Genomic DNA, 13,283 nt, shown 5'->3' on the forward strand with positions numbered 1-13,283 from the left:
TCAACGTCGATCATGGTGTATGGGATTGCTAACGCCTCCGTGGTCTAGTGGTATAGAGCGCGGCTCTTGACTCGGAGGTCGTGGGTTCGATTCCCGCGTTGGAAACATGTTATTTCCAAGTTTGGTTAGGACGATGCAGGCTGATCACCTGATTGTCTGACAAGATGATCCATGCGTCGGATGGGCATGTAAAAAGTCGGTCCTGCGCCTGATCTCTCGCCAGTCGTGTCGGTCTTCCGTCCCACTGGGTTATGAGAGTAAAGGAACAGAGAGTGCTCTTGTGTACTGCGCACACACTTGGGCACTATAAAATTACTCCTGCGTAGCTGGCCTGGTTTCAATGAAACCGGCCACCGTCACCGAAATCGGTGTGGGAGCTATTATTATTATATGGGATTGCTACAATCAAAACCTCTATCGCTTGTATCATAGGCCAAGTAGAGTGACGGCGCAGATACCATTATGATATTCTATAATCTATATTCTATACTCTAGTCTATACTAATGAGTTGCATCGAATTTTTAATCTCTCATATCCTCCTCTCTCGTCTCTGCCTGGTCATAGAAAGCACTCTTTACTCTACATGGGATTACTGCAAAGTCGTGAATGCGCAGAACTCCTAGTAAAGAAGACCATGATAGAAAACTCACAGAGTAGGTACTGTAAATATAGTTTTGGTCAATATTTGAAATGAATTTTCGAATCTAATTATAATATTCGATCGGTAGTCTAGATAAGTCGACTACTAGAATAACACACAGAAACACACCCATATTATCTTATCGGACGCGTTGCTTGCGAGTTGCAACCGCTTTCCGAGACAACCTTTCATTTCACTTTCATAATAGGGAAAATAATTTACTAGTACGACGTGACTCAGCGGTCACAACTTACAAATTGGAATGAATTCCCGACTACGACTGCAATTCTAAAACTCAATTTCGAACGCGAAGAGACTTCATGCAAAATTGCTGATGGACAATTTTTGATGAATCTGTGCCAAGTTCAATAAGTAGATATGCCCCATCTGCAACGAAACTATATTCTGAACGTATGAAACCAACAATTTATGCTACGTTTATAAGGTTTTTGACAATATTTGATGAATTCATTATTTAATTTAAAACATTAACGAATCAATGAAGCTATTTAAAAGGTTTAGGGCCTGTTTCAACACTTCCTGATAAGTGCCGAATAGGCTATCCACCACTTAACTTGACAGATGAAGTATGGAGAGATTCTCAAAAAAAAAAGCTGTGAATAGCCTATTCGGCACTTTATCAGAAAGTGGTAAAAAAGGCCCTTACTCCCGTGAAAACCCCTGAGAAACAGCATAATTTTGTGTCTCCCAGCTCCCTTACGAATACTATGTTCAATAAACAAGAGGCTAGTAGTGATGATCATACTGAAGACGCGAGGTGTCGTTTTGCAGCGTTCACAACAAGAGATCGTTATCAAATAATTGCTGAACATTCAAGATTGATAGGACGATAAAAAGTTTATTTCCTATTCTTTACCAGTAACAAGAAACACTGGCAACCAGAACATATCGACTATAATTTTGATGATAAATAATGAGTACCTAAAACAAGAAGTGTTTAATTTAAGTTTAGTTGAGGTTTCATATATATGTAACTTTTTTTCACGTTTTTCTACACATAGGATATATTTTTAGTTGAATATCGCAAGTCGCAACTCGCAAGCCACAAGCATTATGAACTTGCTTCCTTGTAAGTTTAAAACAAGTCCCCGGGTTTTCCAAGCTGAATAGATATTTATATTCCCAATGACTAACCAACTGGCTCCAAGCCAGTAAACCCTTCTCATTTACCAAAAACAATCAAAACTCTACTTTATTCCGCAATGGTACGTAGTATTATGCTATTATATACTTTTGCTTAACCGAAGGAATGAAATTTGAAGCATAATCAGAGAGCTGTAGGGTTGAAAACATTAAGAGCCACGAGTTGAGATATTAACGGCTAAATTCCGCTCGAATGAGTTTTCATTTCAGTTTTGTATCTTAATCCTATTTTAATTCGAAACAAGATTAAAATGGATTTCGGACCAGCTCACTGTGATCTTTTGTGTATTTTATTGAGTGTGGTGACAACTGATATTATCATAGATATCTAAGGTAGTGGTCTACTTTACGAACCTAGAATACTGCTACCAAGTATTTTTGCAAAAGACACTTTTCTTTAACTTTTGAAACTCTTAAAGTCATCAAAGTCGCTGTTATAAATATGTACTCTGATAACCGCATAGGTTGCAGGCTGCAGCTGCTCACTGCACTGTGGAAAAATTTACAACTTAGGTCCAAGTATACGTACAACTTAGAAATAAAACAAGTTCAAATCTTAAGCCTGCTGCCTGCATTATCATCTTCACCAATAGGAAATCTAAATTATGCTATACAACAATGTACTCGATCTTTTCGACAATCGTGACCTTGCGAAAAGGGTTAACGGCCTAAATGACGTGTCCATGACCAGTCTAGAAGTCATCAATTCGGTTTATTCCTATCTTAGCAATCCGAGTTTCAGAAATAGCGCAGAAATAGGGTTGGCAGGGCAAGATTACCTAAGGTTCTTTGTGTCTCCTGAATAAGAGCTTTTATAATCTGAATGTTAGATCCCTGATCCTTATTAAACTAGTGTTGAATAAGGATCGGGCTCACCTTGAAAGTCACTAGGGTAGGGTAGTCCCTACCCTAGTAACTTTCAAGGTGAGCCAAATCTATAAAGCATCTCGTCATATTTTAATGACACATCAGCAGACTTGTGTGCGAACACCCAGCTGATTAAATTATAATGATGATAAACATCAAACGAGGCAACCTCTCTCTTCGTCAACCAGCGCGATTACTGAACAATGAAAATGTATCATTGCATGCAAATTCTCATACAATATTAACCGACCATGAAGAATTTACATTGCCGAGTGTAGAATCCATTCAAATTACACAGCCTAGGAATATACTTTAATAAAACTATCACAATAAATATTTTAATAACATAAATTTCGGGAATTCTTCCTTACTCTTCTCTTCTGTCAAATTGTATTCAAATTTCGATCCCTTTATTCCACAAGCATAAAGGAGTGGAAAAGGGCGATTCCGACTATTGAACGAGTTACACCGGCCTTAGTTACCCGAGACCCAAGGTCCCTTTCGAAATAACTAACTCGAGCAGGTTGTTTCGTATGTGACACAACACTGCATCGAATGACAAGTATCCATGGAAATGCAATTGATTAGCGAGAGAAGCGTGGATTTACATACACCTGTAGCAAATGCTTGGATTGTTATCCTCTTTTTATAACTGGTATTGGCACACTTACATTCCCACCACTGGACCTTCTGTGAGCAAGGATCGACTGTAGTAACTAGTAACCAACCACCACTACCACGACAAAACCTATTAAGTGGTTTAAGCGGAACATCAAGCTAAGACTGTCTTCGGACCCGCAACAAAATTAGCTCTTGTAAAGTCTCTATATGAAATACATAGTTGAGCTAAGCTGACAAACGAGATCCGTTATTGAAGAAGTATTACTATAATATGTTCCCTCAACCTAAATATAGAGTTATATTATAGCAGAACTAAGCGCAAGTCAAGAAGAAGAAAATAAAATAAATGTATAAAAATAAAGATGTCCTTTTAGACCCTTTCTGACGCCTGCACGACTCTCACTTCTTTTCAACTGTGCTAGAAGCAGATACCACGTAACTAACCAGCATAGTACTTCGCAATGTGTGAAATCTCTCACAATACGCTTTACCCAAATACCATATACCAATGTCTGCGATTACGGCATCATCCTATACAAATACAGCGACTATTGCGTGTGACACCAATAAGACCACTGCAGCAGTGTTATCATAGTACCATAGCGAATTACCGCTGACCCTGAACTTTTGTTAGTGTGAAAAGCAACTTTAAGAGATGTTTATCCATCACACACCTTCCTATTACACAATTAGATGTTGCGCGCACCTTCGTTGCTTCAATGGCACGCAATAGACTTAATTATTTAAAGTAAATATTATAATTTAAAGACCCACCTAATTACACAATGTGTATCCTCCAAAGGCGAAAGGACACTGATGAATTCCCAAATTAAATAAATAATTGTCCAAACCAGGAGGCTAGTCAAAATATTTTGTACAAATTTTAACCTAATATAAACTTTTCTATCGCTTTGTCGAAGACAACAGTAGAGTGAGTAGCTCATTATAACTTCGTAACTGTATGATCTTAAGACCTATCTTATAATGCCAAGAGTCTCGATCGTCAGTCGTCAACGTTACCAAGAATTTACTTATTTTTGGGATTATTTGAACAAAGCGTGGATACTAATAACTTCCGCAGTGGAGACTTGAGTTCATCACACCACCACCAAAATGTACAATTGTTGAACAAAAACCTTTCCCACACAACGGTACATGTGTGGTCTCCGTTAGGTTACTCATACTACTATCATTATATAGTGAGTAATAACTAATAAAGGATGTTTTTAAATATTATGACTAGCAGTGCGACAATTTATTACATACGAAAAGGAATGGCTTTCGGCAAAATCATTTTTATACGCGCAATTAAATTAGTTTTTCATTATTTTCAAGTAAGAGACGCCGTATTAAAGGTATTGGTAGTACATACTTTTAATACCACAAAGTGCAGTCAAGAGACAGCACACTTGTAATAAAAGTATTACCAAGTACCAACACGTAAGTGTATACTGCGGAGAAGTAGACGTACTACCACTACATAATACATAATATAAATATAAGATACTAGCTGTCCCGGCAAATGTTGTTTTGCCATATAAATATTTTTTGGTATGAAAAATAGATGTTGGCCGATTCTCAGACCTACTCAATATCAATATGCTTACAAAATTTCATGAGAATCGGTCAAGCCGTTTCGGAGGAGTACGGGAACGAACATTGTGACACGAGAATTTTATATATAACTAGATGTCCCGCGCGGCTTCGCCCGCGTAAATTAGAAATTTTACAGAATCCGTAGCTACATTTTCCCATAAAAAATATTTCCCCCGTTTTTCCCACATTTCCCTGAGTTTCTTCTGTCGTATTAGTCTTAGAGTAATAATATAATATAACCTTCTCGATAAATGATGAGTCTTACTCGATAAATGATCTATCTAACACTGAGATAAGTTTTTAAATCGGACCTGTAGTTTCTGAGATTGACGCGTTCAAGCAAACATACTCTTCAGGTTTATAATATTAGGTAGATATAGATTTTTTTTAATTATCGCTTGACAAACTCGAGTCTCGATCTAAAAGACTATGAAATGGTATAATATGGTAGTGATGATGATGATGATGATGATGAAGAATGTAATTTGCATAGTAGCATATGCTTTCTGTTCTTAAAACAACGCCGAAACTCCCAAACTTGTATCTATAAAGAATCAGGAATTCTCTCAGCACCTTCCGAACCACGGTATACCAGGTATATCTCGGTGCAAAATCTTACTTGTTGGTAGCATATGCTTAGAATACTTCTCACGAAACCGAAGTCACCATATGTTTCCCTATAAGTTTTGAGGAGTTCCCTCGATTACTTATGGATCCTTCATCAGATCACCACTTTTCTGAATATAATACCAAATTGGGATGATACCCTATATACCAAAAGAAAAATTTTGAAAATCGGTTAACAAACGGCGGAGTAATCGTTGAATATAAGAAAACGAACATAACACCTCCCCCATTTTGAAAGTCGGTTAAAATTGTAGCCTAATTGTTATTTATTTAATATTTTAATCAGCACATGAATTGAATAACAAATTTTTTTTCAAATTAATCGTAGCACCATCTGTCAGGACAAACTAAAATTGAAATAGAATAATATTGAATGCGATGATAGCGCCGTCCGCCGGATCTAATGTAAAACATTCCAAAATCAACAACTCCTTATAAATAAGAAATTAATTGAAAAAACATTTTCCAGTAGACCAAACTGTAAATCTAAACCATTCTCGAATCTCCACGAACACACACAAAAAATTTCATCAAAATTGGTCCAGTCGTTTAGGAGGAGTTCAGTCACATACACACGCACACAAGAAATATATATATTAAGATAAGATTTTAAGGTTAAAATTTAAAGTATAAAACTCTTTTTTTTTTATGAAATAAGGGGGCAAACGAGCAAACGGGACACCTGATGGAAAACAACTTCCGTCGCCCATGGACACTCGCAGCATCAGAAGAGCTGCAAGTGCGTTGCCGACCTTTTAAGAGGGAATAGGGTAATAGGGGAGGGTAGGGAAGGGAAGGGAAGGAAATAGTTGAGGGTAGGGAAGGGAATAGGGTAGGGGTTAGGGGATTGGGCCTCCGGTAAACCGGTTATTATATTTATTGTTGTGGTGGATTTTAACATATTTTAATCACAAAATGTAGTGTTACAATTTTGGTATCAACTGGCATAATATTTTTAAATATAAGTATAAATATTGCAGATTGTAAAACTCGTGCCAAAAAATCCAGATACGACGGAAAAGAACATTTTATGCTGTTTGCATTATAAATTCATCATTCCGCATTTAATAAAGGTCGCTAGTATTAATGTATTCATTTTATATGGCTCTAAAATCCAATTATCTTAGACCTAGTCATATTAAAATATATATATATTAATGGTTTTTGTATCTGGACTATTAGAGTAAGAGCCAGCGACAGTCAGAATTTCGTCATTTTATAAAAGCTAAAAGTTTGCCTTTTTATGACCCCTATAAAGGTGAACGACCAGCAACTATTGAGTTTACGTCCCGGTTACCCTAGGAGGTATCCAGTTCTGAGGGTCTACCTAAACTTCGATAAAGTATGAAGCTCAATTATTTTCTTATCTTAGTTTCTTCGTGATAATTTGTACCTATTACCTACTACATCTAAAAATTTAGAATAATTATAGACAAAAATAGACAATAAATAATAATCAGTACCATACCTTACTAGGTACTACCTAATAACAATTACATCAATTACCTAAGTCTTATCTTAGCATCTTAATGTAAGTACTGGGACTTTTACGTAATCTTAAGTAGGCCTTGTTTTACGTATTCTGATACAAAACGTGTGTATGTGACTTGAGTATAAATATATATATCTATTCAGTATATTTACACAATATGTGGCTTCTTTTGAACGTTTTAACCTACAACAAAGCGATCAACTAATCTTGTACTATCATGAATGCGAAAGTTTGTCTTGTCTGTCTGTTGTCTCGTCACGCTTAAACGGCTGAACCGATTCGGATAAAATTTGGTATGGAGATACTTTGAGTCCCGAGAAATGGTTAAATTTGCGGTTACATCGTGATAAATAATTTCTGCACGATCAAAGTTGTCGGCAACGCAGTACAACACCTACCATTTTTTAACCCCCGACAAAAAAGAGGGGTGTTATAAGTTTGACGTGTCGGTCTGTCTGTCTGTCTGTCTGTCTGTGGCGTCGTAACATCCAAACGGGTGGACCGATTTTGATCTAGTTTTTTTTGTTTGAAAGCTGACTTCATTGAGAGTTTTCTTAGCTATAGTTCATCATCATCAGTCTGCTCCGTGCTGCGCGGTTCATCTGGTTCGTGAAGGGCCAATTAGCAACTTGCAGACGTTTGGTGGGCTTTATTGCATTCTAGTTTGTGACATTTATGAATATTAACACATTAATGGAAAGTTGACCTGGTGCTGCAGCATCACCTGGTAATCAATAGGATACCCAACTCCTCACCAACTTAGAACAATGGTTTCGTGTTTGGGCTCATTTTAATTGAGACAACTAGTAAGACGTAGATAACCAATAAATGTTTGCATGCTGCTGCTGCAGCATCACCTGGATTGTATAGGAGCCGAGCTCCATATGAACCCAAAGTGGAGGTTTCATATTTGGACTCATATTGACGGACTCATCTAAAAGGACATTCCTAGATGTATTCATTGGGATATAATATGATCCTGTTGATAGGAATTATTCTGCACTATAACCAACACAAGTTTAAAAAGCATGAAATAAAATTAAATTAAGAAATGTAAAAAACCCCCGCCAAACAACTTTCAAAAGTAATGAAATAATCTATTTTACTGACTTTAAGTTTAAATAATTCCTAAGTGTAAAGTGATATTTTAGTCCATAATTGTTGTCACGGTGTGTCGGGGGACCGCCAACAGTGTCTTTTGCATTTTGTATCGCCATGTCACTGATTGTCTCGATTTGGTTCGCTGAAAACTGACCCTTACACTATAGTGTTATGTGAAATCAAACATCTACATTAGCGGTCCCCCGACACACCTTGACAACAATTATGGACTAAAATATCACTTTAAATTAAAGTCAGTAAAATATATTATTTCATTACTTTTTAAAGTTGTTTGGCGGGGTTTTTTTTTAAATTTCTTAATATTTAATATGAATTTAGTCACAATAGATCCTTAAGGGTCGCAGTGACATCAGGGCTACTTGACCTGCCTTCAGCAATAATTAATATGAATTTATGTAGATCGATCGATTTATGTAGCGTGCTACGAGGATCGGAAGTCGCCTTAAAATGTCGCGTCGATCCGCTGTAGCTCTCAAGACTCTTGTCAGTACTCAAGATGCATCTCGGTCTCAAGACACGGTTCAGGCTTTATGATTGGTTGGCTGTCAAAATTGGGACCAATCACAGAGCCGAATCGCGTCTTGAGACCGGGTCGCATCTTGAGTACTGACTATTTATACCAGCCTTAGTGCGGTCTCACCTTTTATTTAATATTAAAATTATTTTATTCTAAATACTATTTCCCTACTTCATATTAATACGATCCTGCTTCAATGCCACTTAGTTATCAAATAATGGATTTGCGACTTTGACTGATATAAGTAAAATAGATTTGCCAAAAAACGTATCATGTGAGTGAATGATAAGATATCATTTTATTACGTAAACAATTGTTTATCGTAGTAAGCAGTAGTAGCATTTTCTTTATTATGATCTTTATTTAATTTCTTTTGTTACCATCACAAATTAATATTAGTAAGGTGGCTTATTCGAATATTTTCTATAGTTTTTTTAATTGCACTTCAAGGGCGCGACTAACTCAAAATTGTCGATTTTATAATTCATGTTTATACTTGAAAATAAGCCTCGAATTGTGTTTCATTTTCTAAACTTAGATACGGTACTACAATATTATATTTCCAAGAATATTTTGATCGGAGCGAAAACACGATATCTTAAAATTTTCTCGATAGAAAAAAATCACAAAGATGCATCTTATTTTCACCAATTTTTCATAATATATTGCCATAACCGTGCATTAAACTAACTTATTTTAACACATTGTATAAAATTCTATCATTGAGACACTGCCTGACCTGGCAGATTTTAAAAATGCTGTATAATATATTTATCGGAGTTATTAGGAAAAAACTAATCTATATCGATGATTCCGCGTCGTCCTTTTTCACCTGGCATATGAAAGACGGGCGTGAGTGTGAAGAGAGGACTGATTACTCCAAAATATGAAGAAATGAATGCTACTTGTAGCATCCATAAAAATTATGTCACAACTCACAGTTGTTGTGTATGTAACAATTACCTAATACTTCTTACTACATGTTATGTACTGAGATAATAGGACATATTATTTAGTGCTAGATGTTACCCACAACCTTGTTGTATCGATATTCGTTTATCCGCCAGAAACTGTATATTTGATAGCTAAAAAAACTGCTCAACAACCTGGGAATGAATGAATCTCCATACTAAAGTTCAGCCAAATTGGTTCCGCATTTTATATGTTCTAGTTTTGTAAAATAAAATATAATTAATTTAAGTGCACTTATTTTTATAGTTATGATGATCAAAGTTATGGTTATAGTTAAGGCAAATTTAACTTTAACCTTAACTTTGACCACAGAATTTGACAGAAGACGTTGTTGGTCCGACAAGGCTTTATATGAATGTGGGCGGGGGCGCTGCTGGTAAAGGAGTTCTCCTTTACCAGACACTTTAACTAACACTGTCATCATACAAAAACACAATTTTTGACAGTTCTGTCATCTCATCATCTGCCTTTTTTCGCCACATGCATTTAAATTTTAAAGCCTTGTCAAGCTCTATGGTTAAGGCAAAATATGGCAACCATTTTTTACTTTAACCAAAGATTTGACATTTTGCATTGTAGTTAAAGTTATAGTTAAGTAAGTTGGTGCAACCCACCCTAAGAGAACTTGTGTATTTCCTACTGTGTTAATATTCTTTTAAATACAAATTAATATAATTTTATGATTTAATAATGTATTGTTACTTAGTCCATAAAAATATTTGTTGGTTGGTAACTCAAACATGTATTGTTACAAAATATTATCTGAATATCATCTGAATTATGATCTTACACAACAGGCGGTTTAAACTAGTGACATACTAATATAGCATAGTGATCTTAAAAGTAAATTAATATTTAAAAGATTTGCTCGTAATAATGTTGTTTTATTACTGTGATGGTATTATGTTCCAAAAACATAATTTATATGATGTATTTTAATACTATTCTGTAGAATATATTCATATTATATAAATTTACAAAATATTTTATAACCACAAGCAACATTGTTTTTATACTTGTTACACTTTCATTAATAAATTATTTAGTAGCTAAAACTTAAGCAAGACGTTAAATAAGAAAAATGGTAATCATTTGAATATTATTGAATTCTATTCATCTAAATCATATATTATTGCGTTGAGGTATTATCTCACAACTATAGGTTCCGAGGTCAGTGTGTCCTGTTGCACTAATAACATATTTTAAGTATGTGATGATACTGAAGCCATATTACAAAAAAATTAAAGCTACACAAGAATGTCCTCATATTTTTATCAAATGATAAAACAAATGATATGCTTTTGTGTTTGTTATTAATATTATCCATATCATGAATCTAGTTTAATCAAGATGTGATAGTAGTGACTAGTGACAATAAGTTTATCTTATGCTAAGTACTCACAATATATGGTTTTGATCAATAGTTTTACTCCAAATCGAGTAATAATTACTGTGTGGACCACAAAACTGACAGCTCGAAGGCTCGCATCGAGCCGCTTGAAGGATTGATGGTACTGGATCGAGCCGGATTGATGGAATGAAATACATCAATTTAGAATAAAACTATCGAGCAATGCTAAATGTGTGGACGAAAGATGGAGCCGCGGGTTTTGCTCAACGTAATTGCTATTGAGCAAAACCGTATGTGAGTACTTAGCATTATTGTTATCGGAAACTTGGAAGTTTAGCAAATTAATTTGAAAACTAGGATGCCTAGGCGCCTGCTGAGGTTTGATCATTTTCCCGTGATAAAACTCAGTATGTCACAGTCGCAAAAAGACACATTTTTGCATTTATAATATTAGTAAAAATATTATACAAAATATAATACAAAAATATTATACAAAATATATAAAATATAATACAGTTTAACTAAAAACATTAATTGGTAAATTCTTTTGGTGTAGGTACCTACACCAAAAGATTTTACCAATTAATGTTTTTAGTAAAACTGTACTGTTTTTTTTTTATATTATCAATCCAATATGATTCATACACATGCAATAACGTTATCAACATCACGCAAACTTAAATATTAGCTTTTATTGACACCACTTATTCAAATGAGCAATAAATGGGATTTTTATGCTCAATTCAAATAATTTTCCTCATATGGAAATTTCATTCAAATGAGTATAAAAATCATTCACAATGCCTGTTAGACTTGTTTTGTTAAAATATGGATACAATTACATTCAAAGGTCAGAAAATGATCCGTTTGACACTTTCACCGTTTATCCAAAAAACGACAACTCAATCTCTGAATTTTGAATTAGTAAATTGATACAAAGAGTTGCAGGTGTGATCTAATGAATCAAGTTACTCACCAAAATAAACTATGAACGCCAGGACATCGGAAATGCAATAGTTATGATAAGGATATGCGATAAAGAGTAATTATTGCGTTAAACTCGACAAAACTGTGCGTCGGTCTCTTGATTTTCACATTGTTCACAGGTTTCTACAGCACAATAATAAAAACACTGAATAAAAACTTTATATCTACACTGTTTACACGGTAAAATGTCCACCTATGTATATTTATGTTAGTTTCCTAGTAAACAACTAAAACCGTGTATGTAAAATCTTTGTAAAATCGAATTCTTCCAAAAATAATTGATTGGATTGTTCGAAGTCCTAACGAGAATGCTGAATGAAGAAACAAGATCACCGGTCTCCGTTCAGCGTTCACGTCACAATAATGTCACAAAAATTGAGTATTGCCCTTTTTTAATTTTAATTTCCCCCAAATTTTTTCCAATTTTTTTTGAGTTATTTTTATAATCTTTTCTGTCTATCACTAGTTCAAAGCCGAGCTTTGTAAGGGATCGCGTCTTCACACCTTGACTGACTGATGATGACACATCTACATTAAAAAAAACCTTGACTGACTGATGATAACACATAATATTTATAATAAAAATTAATAAAATAAAATAGCACAAATCAATAGGCGTGATACTTTTTCCGAAAAGTGTACCACAAAATTATACATGTTGTGGGCTTGCTTCGCTCGCCCTGATAATATTCACAAGGACAAGATTTCGTCCTCGGAGCACGCACCCAATGCAGCTGCCTCTATTAAAATTATTATTATATTGTATTATCTATGACAGCTGCACCAGTGCAGTAGCACTCCCAAATCGCGCAACTATCACACTGCTGGATCCACCAACTCCTGTTTTTGTTAGTAGAAAATGAGAAAAGGAAAACCAATCATAGTGTATTTTTTCTTAATCAACACACTTTTTTCTTTTAGCTTTCGCTAAAATAAATATCAATGCACAATATAATTTGAATTTTCTCTGGTACCGATACTGAAAGTGCTATTTAAAAATAAAGGTTACTCTGACTAACTACCCATTTTTTAAAGACTTTTTACAAAAGCTCTGCAGGATGGTTTGATGGAGATGTTGTTCCCCACAGCTAGATGCCGTAGCAGTGTTGCCAGATGGTCTCGGCGCCGTACCCCTGAACTAATTTGATTACTTTTTTCTTTTAATATTCAATAAAAATATATTACTAAACTTTATTACAGCTCGACAAGGCTTTATATGAACGTGGCGAGAAAAGGAGTTCTAACGCTTCTATCATACAAAAACGTCATTTTTGACAGTTCTCCTTTACCAGCAGCGCCCATTGACATCATTACATATTCATTTAA

The 13,283-nt window shown here is 35.0% G+C and overlaps 1 protein-coding gene across 4 annotated transcripts in view; it reads right to left on the bottom strand.

The window, feature by feature from the left end:
• The window catches only part of LOC121727329 (mitogen-activated protein kinase-binding protein 1), a 98,830-nt gene extending 86,575 nt beyond the window's left edge, over positions 1 to 12,255 (bottom strand). For all 4 annotated transcript variants that reach the window (XM_042115103.1, XM_042115102.1, XM_042115101.1 and 1 more), the window contains exon 1: positions 11,947 to 12,255. The gene's annotated coding sequence lies outside the window, so the exon portion shown is untranslated. The remainder of the gene's footprint in view (positions 1 to 11,946) is intronic.
• Positions 12,256 to 13,283: the final 1,028 nt, after the last annotated feature.

Source organism: Aricia agestis, chromosome 5, assembly GCF_905147365.1.
Source record: "Aricia agestis chromosome 5, ilAriAges1.1, whole genome shotgun sequence".
Taxonomy (NCBI): domain Eukaryota; kingdom Metazoa; phylum Arthropoda; class Insecta; order Lepidoptera; family Lycaenidae; genus Aricia; species Aricia agestis.